Source organism: Notamacropus eugenii, chromosome 4, assembly GCF_028372415.1.
Source record: "Notamacropus eugenii isolate mMacEug1 chromosome 4, mMacEug1.pri_v2, whole genome shotgun sequence".
Classification (NCBI taxonomy): domain Eukaryota; kingdom Metazoa; phylum Chordata; class Mammalia; order Diprotodontia; family Macropodidae; genus Notamacropus; species Notamacropus eugenii.
Genome location: NC_092875.1, coordinates 100,289,632 through 100,309,241, shown reverse-complemented (window position 1 = coordinate 100,309,241; position 19,610 = coordinate 100,289,632).

Here is a 19,610-nt window from a genome sequence, read left to right as displayed (position 1 = left end):
AATTTACCTTAGGATGAATAAGTGTGACAGCTTATAGGGATATACTTCATCTCCTGCTGAATCTCTGAAAGGATCTCAAAGACCGTCTTCTCCAACTCCTGTCTGAACATGTAGCCCCTCTGCAACATGGCCCAAATGTAGTCAGTCAGTAATTACTGGAAAATTTCCATTAAGGGAGAACCCACCACCTCAACTTTTAAACAATTCTAATTGCCTGGAAATATATCCTTAAATTAAGCCTAACTCTGACTTTGAGTAAATTCCATTTAATTTATTTGGGTGGGGGTATAATTCAAAACATATGCCTACTTCAAGAATTCAGAAATGAGACATCCCTTTGTGTGTTTGTCTCTGCTTCTGTCTCTGGCCCTGCTTCTTCCTGCCACCTTTTCCTTCTCCTTCCCCTTCCTCTTGCTTTCTTTTTCATACCATTTCCCCATCCCCTTTCTGCTCCTTCCTCATCCTCTCTCCTCTATTCTCCCTTTTCTCTTACACTTCCTTCCTCTTTCTTTTGTCTTCTCTCTTCCCCTTCTCCTTCATCCATCCCCCTGAGGATGTCTTTCTTCCTTCTTCCTGCTTTTTCCTACTCTTGTTCTCCTTATTTCTCCCTATCCCCCCATCTTCCCCTTTTCCTCTCTTTCAGCTTCCCTCATTGACTCACTTTCTCCTTCCTCCATGCCCCTGCCCTCTTTTTCCCCTTTCTCTTCCTTCATTCATCCTCTTTTCTTTCTTACCTCTTCCCTCTTTTTCTTCTTCTTTTTCCTTCTTTCTTACTCTCTATCATCCTCTCTCTTTCCTCTTTCAGTTCTCCTTGTTTGCTCACTATCTTTCTCCTCCCTTCTCCTCCTTTTCTCTTCTCTTTTTCCTCACCTTTCCCATCTTTCTTTTCTTCCCTTTTTCTTCCATGTATCCTATCTTTTTTCTCTCTTCCTTCCTTTGTCTTCTCCTATGTTTTCCTTATTTCTCAGTTTGCACCATCCTCCCCTTTTCTTCTTTCTCAGGCCCTTTCATTTGCTCACTCTTATTCCTCCCTTTCCCCCTACTCTTTGACTTTTGTCCTTCTCCCTCTCTGTCCCCTTCTTTCCCCAGAGGGTGGGGAATGAGGCAGTATGTCAAAGTGCTCTTCAATAATGGGGAGTGATTGGTGTGAAATTACTTTACTTCACATGCTGTCTGCCCATTATATGTGATTAATCAACAGCATATGACTGCTGGAAGACATGCAGCTCCTGCCAAAATAGTCTTTAATTTAGCAGCAATATAAACAAACAAAAAACCCACAGTGCTGATTTGCATAATGAAGAGCAATGTTTGTTCGAGATCAAAAATGCATCTCTTTCCAAAAACTGCTATCATGAAGCTCCCAGTTAATCACACACTGGTCTAATGATAATGAAAAAGCGATTGGAGGTTAACTGCTGTACAGCTATCATTTTGCTGCACTATCTCCTTTTGTCTGGCCTCCAGATCTCCCTCAGCCAGCCCAGGCAAGCCAGATGGCCCGAGAACTCTTTATTAGAAGGGGTTATCTGATATGTCAGAATAGGAAAGCATGAGCTTGCCTCTATTACTGTGAGGGGAGGGGGGAAGGGAAGTGTTGGATCTGTGAACAAAGAAACCAATAGCATCTCTAAGTAAAGTCATTCAGATAACTCAAGGTGTTGAATTTTTAATAAGCACCAGCTGTGTAAAAAGGACCAACATGTGACAAGGAAATCAGGCTGAATATGTCATTCAAATATAGAAAAAATTCCCAAAAGGAGACTTTCTTCACAAAATTAAATATTCTGTGATTAAAGTATATAGTTTAGTAATGGATGAATTCTAGAGTGGCTTTGGGGCTGCTAAGTGGTGCAGCAGATAGAGCCTTGGGCCTGGAGTCAGTAAGACCTCAGCTCACATCTGGCCTCAGACATTTACCAGCTGTGTGACCCTGAGTAAGTCACTTAATCTTGTTTGCCTCCACTTCCTCATCTGTAAAATCAGCTAGAGAAGGAAATGACTAACTACTTCAGTATCTTTGCCAAGAAAATCCTACATGGGAACACAAAATCAGACATGACTGAAAGTGACTGAACAACAAGGAGAGTTGCTGAAATAGATGAAACCAGGAACAATAATAATTAACTCAGCTTTGACTTCTACCGAGCCTTTTCCATACAAAGCTTAATAAGTAGGAACAAGGAAGGATCATTAAATTCAAAAATAGGAGGGACCAGTGTTCAAATTCTACCACAAGTACTTCCCAGCTACTTGACCACTGGGGAAGGGAAAGGAAAAAAGAAACCCAAGTATTTATATAGCACCTACTATGTGTCAGATACTTTGTGAAAAATTTGCAAATGTTCTCTCATTTAACCTTTACAACAGTCCTGCAAGGTAGATGTTATTATCCCCACTTTATTGTTGAGGAAACTGAGGCAAATGGAGGGTAAGTGACTTGCCTAAGGTTGCACAGCTAGTAGGTATCTGAGACATTGATTTGAACTCATTTTCATGATTCTAGACCAAGTGCTCTATCTACTGTGATACCTAAGCTATATGAGTGTTAGTTTCCTCAATTGTAAGAGTGAAATAATAGTACGCTTTTTGAGAGACTGGGGGATCAAATGAGATGCATCATATAAAGTGCTATAAAAGTATCTTCTAATTTTTTCCTTTATATTTCAAATTCCAAACTTGCTTTATGTATGCTATATTTAACATGATCTCAGGTGCATCATAGAACTTAGAAGAGGAAGGAAACTGAGAAGCTATCTAGTTGATTCTTCTCATTTTAAGGGTAATGCAAGTACTACTAGGTTGGTTAAGTGACTTACTCAAGGTCCCATATTGCATAATAAGTATCAGAAACCAGATTTTAATCCAGGTCCTTTGATGGAAGCCAACATTCTTTCTTCTGTTCTACACTGCCTCCATGTGGGTTTAATTGAATGAAGATGCAGTAGCCCAGGGTCTAACTTTCTGTATATTGGAACTAATTCACGGTAAAGGGATCAAGTTTGTTCTGCTTTGCCCTATATGCCAAAATAAGAACAAGAATTGGGTGGAAAGTGAATGGAAGAAAATATATGTGTGTGTGTGCGCGTGTGTGTGTATGTGTGTGTGTGTGTGTGTGTGTGTGTGTGTGTGTGTGTGTGTGTGTGTGTAAAAAACATACATAAAATAGAGTTGAATTAAAATGAATTGGTTATCTCCCTAAGTGGTGAGTTCTTGGATTGGTGAGTTCAATTACTGGAGATCAACATAAACAATGGAAAAAGTTCTGATTTTTCAATCAGAGAACCTGAGTCCAAATCTCAGCTTTGCTGCTTACTACTATGTGGTCCACATCAAATCAATTTGGATCTTGATTCCCTCTTACATACAATGAGGGGATTGAATTAGATTAGCTCCAAGGTAACTTCTGGTTCTTAATATATGATTCTATTTTAGTTGTCTCTTTAAGCTCACTTTCTCAACTCCTATTTATATTGGCAGGCTGGGTCATCAGAGGGTGGCTGACAAAGGTATTGTGCCTTTTTACTACCCCTTCTCATGAGTTTCTATCCATTTTGCTCCATGCTGTTTTCCAGCCAACCAGAATTAATTAGTTTTTTTTAAAGTCCATTTACTGAAGTAGCATATTAAGAACAGTTGATAAAATATTACCTCCACCCCCATATTGAGTGCACATCCTCTTATGTTCATGGTCTCTAGGTAGAATGGTCTCAAACTTACAGAGTATGAGCATCCAAAGGATAACTCATAGCCCCTGATTACTAGATCTCTTTGACCCGTCCTCAGGAAGTTCCCCTGAGGTGCTGCATTCTCCTGGTCTTTAAGGGTTGCTGTCTGGTTTTTATAATGCCCATAGTCAGGAATGTACAGGAGTCAACTGTACCAATAAGTAAGATTCATCTGTCAAATTTTCAGTGTGGATATTTAAAATTCAGAAAATTGCAAATGCTACACTTCAGTGCTCAATTTGTTGTTTTGATGAGTTATCTAGACTTTTGAAATGTTAATGATAAACTTAAATGTGAGTTGTGTATATATTTGCAGAACCAGTTGTTAAACATTTACCAGCACATATCTACATTTTGCTACATTCTTGATATGTCTGAGACTTCTTCCTTGTGTATTCAATTTGTCCTTCATCCACTGTTTCTCTTGTGACACTAACAGCTCTGAAGCGAAGTCCAAATTTTCTGATCTTTCAAAATACACAAGGTTGTCCTCTGGCAATCAAAAGGAAAGGGAATTGTGGTTCTTGTTCTCATTTCATCCTTGCTGATTTCTGTTACGAGCAATAGATTGCAGCTTCTCCCACATTTTGAGAGAGTCCTGCTAGTACCCCCACTCTGTTAAACATGGACTAGATGTCCAATTCTTTCAATCAATCCTAACACATTTCCTGGAATAGCAAAATCTAATTCCATCCAGACAGCCAGGTTTTCCAGCCCTGACATTCAGATAGACTCAAACAGATCTCTGTCTCACAAGTCTAATTCTCTATCTTCCTCCACACTATATTACTATCCAAGTAATCACACAAATGAAAGAAGGATCTTATCAATTCTAATAAATGTCTCAATGCCTCAGGATTACCCACTGTATAAAGAATAAATTGCTGATACTGGTATGCAAGACACTATGCAATGTTGATAAAACCCTTTTTTTTCCAATTTTATCTTAGAAAACATCCTTTCAAATATTCCTCATTCCTGGATCATAATATTATAGATTTAGAGTTGTAACCAAGAATTATCTTAATCCAACCTCATCTTTTTACAGAGAGTGCTATCCATTCCTTATTATCATTTTGCCATCTCCCATTTCTTTTGCTCATGTAGTTTTGATGACTAGAATATTATCTGACTACCCAATTCCCATTTGTTGATTGGTGTTTAATATATAAGGGTCCTATTGAATTTGATTAATGTCTGCATAGACCACTATTTTAATGTCCAGCATGAATTCCACCTCTTCTATGAAGCAATCCCTAAATATCACAGGTGACAGTATTCCTCTGTCCTTGTACTGCTCATAGTTATTTGCTTGTGTGTCTCATGGACTTATGTCACCTTTTTCCTTTTTTATATTGTCCCTATCTTTAGATTGAATGTTCTTTTGTACTTTGCTATGTCTCTTTCCCCCACTGCCTTATGCATAAACTCAAAGAATTACAAATAAGCAAATATAAGGGAATCTTGCATGCATCTAGTTTGACTTTCTTCGTTGTAGGCAAAAAAAAAAAAAAGGAAGGAAAAAAAAACTATTTGTGTGAACAAGGTAGTCAATTTTCCAATGAAGGTAGCAAGTACAAAAGCCAAGTATTGAACATAGGTTCTCTTATTCCAGCCCAGGGTTCATAACCATATGCCATACTTCTTCTCATGAATGAGTACAGGATTTTGGATGTAGTAAGTGCTTAATAAATAGTTTTGAGTAAAACTTAGCAGAATCACATTAAGTTTTGCTTGCCATTTATTTTGATAATGAATTAGTGATTTGAATGAGAAAAAACATGTTGTCCAATTCTTAAAAGAGAATAGTTTGGGCAAAAGTATTTCTAATTCAGTTTTTCATTTGGTTACAGAATCACAGAATTATGGAGTGAAGTTGTCTCAACGTCCAGCTTGTCCAACCTTAGAGTGAACATCTGTTGCAGTGTACTCAACAAATGGGCATCTAAACTTTGTTTAAAATTCTGCAATGAGGAGGAACTTTTGCTACCTTCTACTTTCATATAGCTTCAATCATTACCATCAACCTTAGCTAGACTATAAACTCCTGGAGGGTAGGGATCTATTTGTTCTGGCAAGTAACTTGGACAATAACTGATACAGAATATTTAACCAGTACTCTTCGAAGATGTGTGTGGGGGTCTGTGACTTGTGAATTATTAATCAGAATTGAATTCTTGATTGATGGAGCTATCCAAAAGCAAAAGGTATATTGAAAGGAAGTGGCTTCCTACCACAAGTATTCAAATATACCCATTTTTCAGGGATGCTGTGGAGCAAGGGCTCTTAAGTTGGAGTGCACAGATTTTCAAAGGGTGCACTGATGAATTTCCTTTGGAATACGACTTTGAATGAGAAAATATATACCTCTTTACTTTCACTAAATTCTAATTGAAATATAAATTTTAATTCAATTTTTAAAAGATATCATTCTGAGAAGGGGTCCATAGTCTTCACCAGAATGCCAAAGTGATCCATGACAAAAAAGGTTAGAGAACCATGCTGTAGAGAATATTCTCCATTACTACATGTCTTCAAGAGGCAGCAAAATACCAATGTCAAGGATGTTGGAGAGTATTTCAGTTCAATTATGGACAGAACCACATGACCTCTTTAGTCTGCTTCAGTTTTGTGATGCTATAATTTCAAATAATTTTTTTCTAATTTGAATGTTTGTGTTGAACTAGACATTTACCCTAAAGTTCATGTGTTTCAAAATTCACACTAAATGACAATATCTTATTGTTAGTATGCCAGTAGGGAATCATGTTTATTTTAATAAGTGAGATTCAGCTAAATGCGATGGTCTATTGGTCAATTCTTGGAAGGTTCTGAGAATAGCATAGCTGGAAAGGGGGTCTCTTCACAGAAAAAAAAAATATTCCTAATTAAATAGACACTGAATTCAGGAAGAGGGATGAGTAGAAAGCAAGTTAATTACTGAATCACCCCCCCCTTCCAAGAAATCAATTAATATGGATTCCTTCTTTAGTTTCACATCCTAGATTTCTATCTAAATATAGTTCAATGTCCACAGAAAGAAACTAGACAATTAGGAGAAAGGGGAAGTTGATGATTCAGCCTTACAGAAGTCAAAGTCAAATGATCTTTGTCTTGTGAATATGGATGCATGAGAATGTTAATGTCCTTGCTAGATGATAAGGACTGACATGAAGTCAGTTTTGAACACTTGACATCCACTGTCTTAATTACTTTAGGCCCTCTTTGAGTTAAAAGCTCAGAGATTTACTGCCTCTTGATTTGTCTGATACATTCATTTCTAAAATCCCAAACCATTCAATAGACAACGTATGCCTCTGGCTTTGTCTTAAACTGTGTCATTTCAGATGTGCAGTTGGAGATCAGCACTTTATCCCCAGGAAAGTTAAACTGCCCAGTCCATGATTGAAGCTGTTGGTAAACATAACTGGGAAGTATCATACCTTGTCAGAGCTGGAAGCAACTTAAAACACAGAATTGTTGGGCATCAGAGTCAGAAATGACTTAAGAGATCTAGCCACAAAATTGAAGGCTTTCAAAAACTCCAAGTTGGAAGAAATCTGAAGGATATCCAGTCAACACTTTGCCCCAGAAAAAAGTCTGACTACCAAAGCCATGAATAGAATAAAGCAGAAAGACTTTTGTCCAAAGACCCACCCACACCCAGCCAAAATACAAGAAAAGAATTCACCTCAGCTTTGGTTTCCTATTGGAAAAAATGTAATGGCTTTGCTTTTTAAAACCTACCTGACAAAGGATCCTCCAGCTTTTGCTTGAAATCTTTCATGAGGAGGAAGCCATGCCTTTCATGGGCATCCCGGCTCACTTATGGACAACTAACTCTTTGGAAGTGTTTCTTGTCATCATATCTGTATTTTTACTTGTCAATGTCACCACATTTCTCCTGGTATCATGATCTGGGTCCAAAAAGAATAAATCTATCCCTGCTTTTCCCAGCCCACTTTACTTTAAGCTGTCCTGGTCCTAGATCTGCAACAACACTTTCTAAGCAACTGGAAGTGATATTTGCTATATAACCTCCAGCCTCTTTCTCTCATTGCAAGAACTTAAGCTCATAGCCCTCAGACTCTTGGAACTAACTGATTGGTGAGTTTTCACCTTCTCTTGTCCAAGCCCAGGCCCACCATAGCATATCCTGGCCATTTTAAAGGTATATCTCTGAACCCTTACCATCTCCCCTTCCCCCTTTTAATACCAGATACTCCATATGTATTGACTTCCTCTATTAGGATTAGACCAGTGACTGTATCACTTACTTGTACTGATATCCCCCAAACCTATCACAGTTCTTGATATATAATAGCTCTTTGTCATCTGAATTATATTCATTTAGACACTCCTCATTTTCTTAATGTCCTTTCCAAAATGTTTTGCCTTGGACTGAACAAAATATTTCAAATGTGATCTGATGAATGAAGCGTACAGTATTATCACTTATTTCACTAAGCTTGGAGCCTACGTTTCTCTTAACGTAGCCCAATATTGTATAAACTTTTGGCTGCTACACAGTTGCTCAGAGAGCTAGCCTTAAAGGACAGAAACTATGGGATCATCTTGCCTCTGATACATACTAACTGTATAATACTGGACAAGTTCACTAGTCAACTCTCTAAGAACAAGGTGCAGAGTGGTTTCTAATCTGCATTGGCCAATAGAGTTTCCTCATCAAGAGTTCTGTACATTGATATAATCACAACTCCTTACCGCCCTTTCCCTCAAAAAATTTATGTTGTTGATTTGTATTGAATTTGCAATGCACTGAAGCACTAAGGTTCTTTTTTTCAAGATGAACTGCTATCTAACCATGTCTCTCCAATTATGTACTTAGAAAGCCAATTTCTTGAACACACAAATGTTACACTTTCATTTAACTCTATTCAAGTTTATCTTATTAGATTCAGCCCAATTTTCTAGCCTGTCAATATCTTTTTTTTAATCCTGTCATTCACTATGTCAGATATGTGTCCCAGTTTTATCTCATTTGCAAATTCAATAACCTTGCCAACTATGTCTTTATCCAAGTCATTGATCTCACCTGGACCCTCACAGTTATGTGATAAACATTTTATTTTTTTTGTCTTGGTCAATTCTGTCCTACTGCTCTCATCAGTTGTTTCAAACTAGTTTCCACATCTCTCCTCAAGTCTCTGAGCTTTCTCTACCTTCCTCTCAGAATTACCTTGATTACTAATTTGGGAAAACCATAGTCTTCTTCCATAAAGTCATAGTTTTTTCCCTTATTCCATATTTCAAAGCCCTTCTGTCCATAAGCATCCTTTCCTCCAATTTTTTCTCCTTAAAGAAGTGAATCCCCTTCTCTTTGTGAAACTCAACTATTCTACCTGTGATCCTGATCACATCTACTCAGGTCACCTTTAGAAATTTCTTCCCCTCCCTTCTCTCTCCTCCTCAATCTCTTTGAATTTATTGACTTCTGCTGCAGTGCCTTAAAAATAAGTTATCTAACCTGTCTTTAGACAATTCATTTGATCCTACCCTCCCCTCAAGCTTATATCATACATCTCTACTTTTATTGTTTGGTACCATTTTCTATTTAAGTCATCAAGAATTTTTAGTCTTCCAGATTGCTAATACCAGAAATTTTCTTAACTTTTCCATTTCCCTCACCTCCCATATCCAACTAGTCTGAAGTATTTATTCTACCTCCAGAACATCTCGTTTATATATTCCTTTTATTTCCTTACACATCCCTAGTCTTTTACCCTAGTTCATACCTCCATAACTTTTCATCCAGACATCTGTGATAGCTTCTAATGTAGATTTTTCATCTTGTTTCTTGTTTATTTAATCTATACTCAATTCAGCTATCAAAAAGATACCCTACCTAGTGATTTTACTTCCATGTCCAAAACCTTCCTAGCTTCCCTTGAGCCTCTGGAGCAAAATACAAAGTCCTCAAAATGGATTTTAAACATGTCCACAATATGACTGCTGCCTAACGTACCAGAATTTTTTCATATTACTGTGCTTCACATGATCTCAATTATAGTCAAAACAGCCTGCTATTGTTCTCAATTTCAGACTTGTACAGGTGGGTTTTCTTATTGTGGATGTACTTTCTCCTCATCTCCAGCTTGTAGAATTCTTTGCTGTCTTATTTTTTTTTTTCATATATAAAGAAAATTGGATACAACTCACAGCACAGTACATCACACCAGCCAGGGCAGGACCAAGCAGGAAAGCCCCAGGATGGTCTGAGGAAGCAGCAACATGGTGGGATAGCAGCTCAGGGTGAGAGTCCAGTGGAGCTGCACAAGTGAGAGACACAGAAGGAGGCCCAGGTATCTACAGCAGCTGTTCCTGAGACTTTTAGCTCGCATATTCAATGTCTGTATGTCACATACTCGAACTTCTGGGAGCCAAAATGGCAGAGTGATTGACAAATGCTCTCTCCCCCTCCCTTTGTTAACCCTGAAAGTACCATAAAATATTTTCCTTGAAAAATTCTGGAACAGTGGGATCAGCAGAAGGGGCAAAGAGTATCACAGCACCTGAGGCTAAGAAAGTAGGTAAGGAGGATTTCTCTTACTGTGGAAGAGAACTGAATTTTACTAGATTGGCAGAGTTCGGGGGTGGGGGTGGGGTGTGGAGCTTCACACTAGGACCCAGGTGTACCTATGCACTCCAGGGGAAACAGGAAGACACTACAACAGTGGGGATCTCCAAGCACTGAGCTTGCCTTTACTCTAACTCATCTGAGAAGATCTCCCATGACCAAACCACCCATTTCCTACATGTAACAAGCTAGCTCTAGGGATAATCCAGGGAAACACAAATGGAATTCACCTGCCTTTGCTTTCTCACACCAGCCAGCTCAGCACCAGAGTCTTCAGCATTTAGCTGAAATAACCAGAGGCCACGATACACAAAGTCTTACCATTATGAGCAAGAAGCAAAGGAGAAAGGGGAAAAAAAACAGAGAATCTTTCTATGGGAACAAGGACCAAAGCACAAATACCAAAAAGGTCAGTACTGAGACTTTACTCCCATCTGAAACTTCACAAGGGACTATGAACTGCACAAAGAGCACACTTGGAACAGCTGAAGAAGGAAATGGAGGAAAAAATGATGAATTATTTTAAAAGTACTAAAAAAGAATTCACTGAAGAGAATAGCTCTTTAAAAAGGAAAATTGAACAAATGGAAAAGGAAGCACAAAATCTAACTGGGAAAATTGGACAAATGGAAAAGAAAATACAAAAACTAAATGGAGAAAATAATTCCTTAAAAGGAATAATTGGATAGATGGTAAAGGAGATGCAAAAGTTAACTGAAGAAAACAATTTGATGAAAATTAGAACTGAACAAGTAGAATTGAACAAGATGTCTCTATGAGACATCAAGAATCAGTCAAATAAAATCTAAAGACAAAAAAGATAGAAGAAAATGTAAAATATCTAACTGGAAAAACAACTGACCTGGAAAATAGATCCAGGAGAGAAAATTTAAGAATTATTGGCCTACCAGAAAGTCATGATGAAATAAAGAGTCTGGACAATATCTTTCAAGAAATCATCAAGGAAAACCACCCAGAAGTATTAGATTCAGAGGGTAAAATAGTCATCAAAAGAATCCACCATTCACCTCCTGAAAGGGATCCCAAACTAAAAACATCAAGAAAATTGTTGCCAAATTCCAGAACTATCAAGTGAAGGAGAAAATATTACAGGCAGCTAGAAAGAAACCATTCAGATATTGAGGAGCTACAGTCAGGATCACACAGGACCTTGCAGCTTCTACATTAAAAGATCAAAGGAGCTGGAATATGATATTTCACAAAGAGCTGGAACTGCAACCAAGGATCAATTACCCAGCACAGTTTAGCATAATATTTCAGGCAAGGAGATGGACATTTAATGAAATAAAGGATTTCCAGACCTTCCTGATAAAAAGGCCAGAACTCAATAGAAAATTATATCTACAAATGCAGGTCTCAAGAGAGGCATACAAAGGTAAATAGGGGAAAAGAAAACTTGTTACTCAGTTTGGGCAAACTGTTTACCTCCCTGTAAAGGAAGATGATACTTGTATATCTATTATGAAATATAAAAAGGATATACAGAGAACAAGCATAAAGTAAATTATGTGATGATAAAAATGTGATTTAAGCATAGTAACAGGAGATGTGAAAAGGAGGAAGTAGAAATTGTATATTACATCACAGGAAGAAGGACAAAATTATATTACAGTAGAGGGAAAGAGGGGAGGGAAATGAGCATTGTTTGAGAGGTACTCTCATCTGATTCGGTTCAAGGAGGGAACAACAAATTTAATTAAGCATATAAATCTAACTAGCTCTATAGGCAATAGAAGGGGAAGGGGAAAAGAAAGGGGAAGGAAGGCTAAAAGGGATGGAAGAAGTAGTAAGGGTAAAGGGCAGTAAAAAGGGAGCGGGGTTGAAAGAAGAAAGGGAAGACTGTGGGAGGTGGTGGTCAAAAATTAAAACTCTATTGTGGAGGGGAAGGGGGAAGGAAGAACTAAAAGCAAAATGGAGGGAAAGAGGATGGAAGGAAAGACACAGAGAGTAATCATAACTGAGAATATGAATGCTATGAATTCTCCCATAAAATGGAGACAGTAGAATTGATTAAAAGCCATAATCCAACAATATGTTGTTTATACGAAACACATTTGAAACAGGGGGATACACACAGGGTAAAGGTAAAAGACTGGAGCAGAATATATTGTGCTTCAGCTCATGTAAGAAAAACAGAGGCAGCAATCCTAACCTCAGACAAAGCAAAAGCAGAAATAAATCTGATCAAAAGAGATAAGGAAGGAAACTATATCCTGATAAAAGGCACCATAGAAAATGAAGGAATAACATTACTAAACATATATGCTCAGGTGGTATAGCATCCAAATTCTTAGAGAAGTTAAGAGAGTTACAGGAAGAAATAGACAGCAAAACTATACCAGTGGGGGACTTCAACCACCCCTTCTCTGAACTTGATAAATCTAACCTTAAAATAAACAAGAAAGAAGTTAAGGAGGTGAATAAAATTTTGGAAAAAGTAAATATGAAAAATCTCTGGAGAAAATTGAATGGGGATAGGAAGAAATATACCTTTTTCTCAGTGGTACATGCTACATATACAGAAATTGAGCATGTACTAGGGCATGAAAACCTCACAATCCAGTGCAGAAAGGAGGAGATAGTCAATGCATCTTTCTCAGATCATAATGCAATAAAAATCGTATGTAAGAAAACGTCATGGAAAGATAGACCAAAAATTAATTGGAAACTAAATAATCTAATCCCCAGAAAAGAGAGAGTTAAACAATAAATCATAGAAACAATCAACAACTTCATTCAAGAGAATGACAATAATGAGACAACCTACCAAATCTTATGGGATACTGCAAAAGTCGGTCTAAGGGGAGGCTTTATATCTTTGAATGCCTACATGAATAAAATAGAGAAAGAGGAGATCAATAAATTGGACATGCAGCTGAAAAAGCTAGAAAAAGACCAAACTGAAAATTCCTAAGTAAGTACCAAATTAGAAATACTGAAAACCAAACAAGAAATTAATAAAATTGAAATTAAGAAAACTATTGAACTAATAAATATAACATAGAATTGGTTTTATGGAAAAAACAATAAAATTGATAAACCCTTGGTCAATTTGATTTAAAAAAAGAAAGAAAAAGACTAATGAGGAGGAAATTAAAACAATAATTAGAAATTACTTTGCCCAATTCTATGCTGATAACTTCAACAATCTAAATGAAATGGATGATTATTCTATAAAATATAAATTTCCCGGATTAACAGAAGAGGAAGTTTGATACTTAAACAATTCCTTCTCAGAAAAAGAAATTGAACAAATCATCAATGAACTCACAAATAAAAAGCTCCATGATCAAATGGATTTACAAGTGAATTCTATCAAACATTTAAAGAACAGTTAATTCCAACATTATATAGATTATTTGGGAAAATTGGGAAAGAAGGAGTTCTCCTAAGTTCTTTTTATGATACAAATATGATTTCAATACCTAAACCAGAGAGACAAAACAGAGAAAGAAAATTATAGACCAATTTCTCTAATGAATATGGATAGAAAATTTTAAATAAGATTTTAGCAAAAAGAATATAGCAACTTATCATGAGAATAATACATTATGATCAGTTAGAATTCATACCAGGAATTCAGGGCTGGTTCAATTAGGAAAACGGTTAGCAATGTTGATCATATCAACAAAAAACCTAACAAAAACCACATGATTGTCTCAATAAAGACAGAAAAAGCTTTTGACAAAATACAACACCCATTCCTATTGAAAACACTGGAGAGCATAGGAATAAATGGAACTTTCCATTAAATAATAAGCAGTATCTACCTAAAACCATCAGCAAGCATTGTATGCAATGGAGATAAGCTAGATGCATTTCCAATAAAATCAAAGGTGAAACAAGAATGTCCATTATCACCACTAGTATTCAATATGGTACTAGAAACATTAGCTGTAACAATTAGAGAAGATGAAGAAATTGAAAGAATTAGAATAGGCAAAGAAGAAACTAAGTTATTACTTTTTGCAGATGTTATGATGATGTACTTGGAGAATCCCAGAGATTCAAACAAAAAGCTAGCTGAAATAATAAAGAACTTTGGCAAAGTTGTAGGTTACATATGTTCTGCATTTCCATATATTAGTAACAAACCCTAACAGCAAGAGAAATTCCATTTAAGGCTAGAGTAGACACTATAAAATATTTGGGAGTCTACCTGCCAAAACAAATCCAGGGACTATATGAACAAAACTACGTGACACTTTTCACACAAATAGATCTAAGTAAGTGGAAAAACATCAGTTGCTCATGGTTGGGCCCAGCCAATATAATAAAAATGACAAGTCTACCTAAATTAATTTACTTATTTAGTGCCATATCAATCAAACTATCTGATAATTATTTTCTAGAGCTGAAAAAAATAATATCAAAATTCATCTGGAAGAACAAAAGGTCCAGATTTGCCAAGGAACTAATGAAAAGAAATGCTAGGGAAGGCGAGCTATCTGTACCAGATCTCAATTATAAAGCAGCAAGTATCAAAACCACAGGGTATAGTCCAAGAAACAGAAGGGTAGACAAGTGGAATAAGCTAGGTACTCAGGATATAGTAGGCAATAAATATAGCAATCTACTGTTTGATAAACCCAAAGACCCAAACTTCTGGGATAAGAACACCCTGTTTGACAAAAATTGCTGGGAAAACTGGATAAATGTGTGGTGGAAACTAGGCATAGAGCAATGCCTGATACCATAAACCAGAATATAGTCCAAATGGGTACATTATCTAGGCATAAAGATTGATACCATGGACAAATTGTTGGAGCAAAGAATAGTGTATTTATCAGATTTATGGAGTAGGGAAGAATTTCTGACTAAAGAGTAGAAAGCCCTATGAAGTGCAAGATGGATAATTTTGATTACATTAAACTAAAAAGTTTTTGCACAACCAAATCCAATGCATCCAAGATTTGGAGGGATGCAGAAAACTGGGAAAGAACTTTTGCAGCTAGTGTTTGTGATAAAGGCCTCATTTCTAAACTATGTAGAGAACTGAGTCAAATGTACAAGAATACAAGTCATTCCCCAATTGATAAATGGTCAAAGAATATGAACAGTCAGTTTTCAGAGAAAGAAATTAAAGCTATCTATAATCACTATTGATTAGAGAGATGCAAATCAAAATAGCTCTGAGGTACCACCTCACACCTATCAGACTGACTAACATAGCAGGAAGATGATAAATGTTGGAGAGGATGTGGGAGAGTTGGAACACTAATTCATTGTTGGTGGAGTTGTGAGCTGATGCAACCATTCTGGAGAGCAATTTGGAACTATGTCCAAAGGGCTACAAAAATGTGCCTACCTTTTTACCCAACAATATCACTTCTAGGACTGTATCCCCAAGAGATCATAAAATTGGGAAAGAGTCTCACATGTACAAAAATATTTATAGCAGCACTCTTTGTGGCGGCCAAAAGCTTAATATCAAGGGGATGCCCATCAACTGGGGAATGGCTGAATAAATTACGGTATATGAATGTAATGGGAATACCATTGTGTTATAAGAAATGATGAACAGGAAGACTTCAGAGAGGCCTGGAAAGACTTATATGATCTGATGCTGAATGAAACGAGCAGAACCAGTAGGACGCTGTGCACAGTAATGACCACAGTGTGTGAGAGATTTTCTGGTAGACTTGGAAGTTCTTTGCAATGCAAGGACTTAAAAAAATTCCTAATGGTCTTTTAAGGTAAAATGCCTTCCACATCCAGAGAAAGAACCATGGAATTCAATCACAGAACGTAGCAGATCATTTTCTTTTGTATTATATTTTGGTTTTTTATATGATTTCTCCCATTCATTTTAATTTTTCTACACAGAATGACTATAGTGAAAATGTATTTAGTAGGAATGTCCATGTAGAACCTATATAAAATTGTATACTGTCTGAGAGAGGGGGAGAAGGAGGGGAATGGTAGGGAAAAAAATCTAAGGTAAATGGTAGTGATTGTAGAACACAGAAAAGAAATAAAATAAAAAACAAAAAGAAAGAAAATTTGAAGGGATTTTATTTTTTTAATGCAAGTAATATTTTTCCAATTACACATAAAGACAATTTTAAACATTCATTTATCATAATTTTGAGTTCCAAATTTTTCTTTCTCCCTTCCTCCTACCCTTTTCCTCCCCCCCCCATTCCAAGACAGCAAACAATCTGATATAGGTTATACATAATTCTTTGTTGCCTTAAAGGTGGCCCCTCACACATGAAACTCACCAATCATTGTTACGACTCACTACCTTAAAAAATATGCACATGTATGTATATCAATGTGTATACTTATTTTGTGTATATATGTACATATATGTATACATATACATATATATGTATATGTATACATTCATATATATTTATATATTAATATACAGTTCATTCAATGGGTGTCAAAGCTATCCAAATTAATGAAGAGTTCTGTTTTTCTTGTTGCTTTTGGACTCCTTCTAGCAGTGCTTCTTAAACTGTGGGTTGTGACCCCATGTGGGTAAACATTGGATAATGTTTACCTCCATTTCCTCATTTGTAAAATCAGGGGATTGAAGGGAAGGTGAAAGGTTGACGAACTTTTAAAGTTACAAATTTATCTATTTTTGTTTCAGTGACATTACAATGAATTGAATTTTCTTACTTTAGGCATTTTTTCAAGCTGTTTTTTTTTTCTTAAATGGGTAGTAGTTAGAATTGAATAAATATAATAGCAGTATAAATTCTGTACAAATCTCTCCAGAAGAGCTCTTCACACACATATACATAATATCCCACAATCTCAGAGTAAAATGAGACCTTTGAAAAGCTTATCTAATTCAACCCCTACCCAAGTTATCCTTCCAAACCCAAAACTGAGACAGTGGTACAGGGAACAGAAAATTTGGGAAGACTTAAGATGAAATCTGGCCTCAGACACTCAGTAGTTGTTTGACCGTAGAAAAGTCACTTAACCTTTTTCTGACTTAGTTTTCTCAGCTATAAAATGGAGATAATGGTACCACTTACCTCCCAGAGTTGTTGCAAGAATCAAATGAGATAATATCTGTAAAGCACTTACATATTAGGCATTTAATAAATACTCATTTCCTTCTTCCCAAATTCTGTGTTGGAATTACTGCCTGGTTCACAGACTTAAAGATTTCACAGTGCAATGGGGGAGATAATGTATAACAACTATTTGCAAACAAGTGATAGATAGATAGATAGACAGATAGATAGATAGATAGATAGATAGATAGATAGATAGATAGATAGATAGATGATTGATAGATACAGTACATATATATATATATATATATATGTGTGTGTGTGTTATTTTTGTTGGTGGTGGTGGTGGCAGTTTGTTTTTGAAGAGGACTCATGACATTAAAGTGTAATAACTTGACTTACATGTGGATTTGATTTAAGTAAGGCAGAGTTGTGTAAAGTTATCAGCCTCACTTTCTCTTCCAGAGTCATCAAAGTCCAGTAGCGGACAAAAATCAAGAAAAGTGGTGATAGGCCAGGGTGAAGTGGATGACCTTGGCATTTTCAATGTGTGACAAAGCTCTAAGTGCTCCATAGCACCTGCCTTCATGGGTTTTGGAACAAATTGTTCTCATCCACCCATTGTGCTAGGAGAAGTTTTCACATGCTTGGAGTAGACATCCCCTAACTTATTGATAGCTTTGAGGTTTATCAGTTATCTTCAATCTGACTTAGCCCATTTGCTAAAATACTTTCATACACACACACACACACACACACACACACACACACATTTTTCATGGGAACAGAAAATGACTTCTTGAAGAAAAACAGGTAAAGATGAGGAAAAAGAAAATTTTAGAGATTGGAGATAACCAAAGAAAACAAATGTGTAGAGTCAGGAAATGTAATGTCTTATGAGAGAAACAGCAAGGAGGTCAGCATTATAGATCTGAGTACATGGAGGGCAGTAAAGTAAAAGAAGACTGGAAATGTATAAAGGGACAAGATTATGACAGTCTTTTTAAAAATGGACAGAGGACTTTGCATTTGATCCTGGAAACAATAGGAAGCCATGGGTATTTATTGAATAGTTGAATGGTACCGTCATATTTGTACTTTAGGAACATCACTTTTCTTAAAGTAATAAGCTGAGTGGAAGACAAACTAGAATAGAGAAGAGTTGAATCTGGTAGACCCATTCACTAGCAGGTTATTGCAATAATCAAGGCATGAGCTGATCAGGATCTGAATTAAAATGATTGCAGGGAAGAGAGCATATAGAAGAGATCTAGAGCAAAATAGATGGAATCCACATTTATCCAAGTCTTTTACTGAGTCTACATATCTCAAGATATAGGAGAAACACTGTGAGTGCATAGTCCAATCACAACCTCCCTCTCTGGAAACTGGGTCTTCTTCTCAATAATATCAATCATGCTTTCTTCTCATCCTCTTTGTACTCAAAACCATTTCTCTTCCCTTTTCCTTCCCTAAATGTCACTCAAACATAAGTCACCAGATCCCAGAGACCCTTGTAATAACATAATTGAAATTCATAAGTGTAGTCCCATTGCACAGTGTTCAATTCAAATTCCATTTAAATTGTTCTAGATAATCGTCCTATCACTCTGTTATATTTGGAACTCAATCCTACCTAAGTCTGCCTTGGCTTTGTCTCTACTAATTCTATAGTCTTATGATTTCCTTCTGCTGTCTTCTATGTGATAACATCTGGTCAATCCTTTGTCAGCCACAACGAGCAGGGACCCTAATTTCTTCCCTTTAACACTTCAGTTACCATAATAATGATAGTTAACTAAGAATCAGATTGTATTTCACTTTACAAGAGAGAGTCACAAACAATAGATATAATCTAATCTGCAGAGAAGTGGATTTTTTTTCAATTTAGGAGGGATAATCCTAACACTTGGAACAATTTAACAAAGGAATGGAGCTTCTCAATAGGTAGCAAGTTTCCCATGGACAGGGTTATTTTAGTAGAGTATGGATATCCACTTTTCAGGTGTGTTTTAAAGAAGTTTTATGCTTCAAGTATCCAGTTCCTTTAAACTATAAAATTACAAAAAAAACCTATAAAAATAATAATTAAAAACCATAAAAATAAAAACTATAAAATTAACGATAATAATTAGTCGCATTTATGAAGTGTTTTAAGATTGGTAAAACTCTTTTTTTATCATGCCAATTTATCCTCACAACAACCCTGAGAGATAGATGCTATTTTGTTTCACATTTTGTAGGAAACTGAGGCAGAGAGTAAGTCACTTTCCGGGGGTCAGA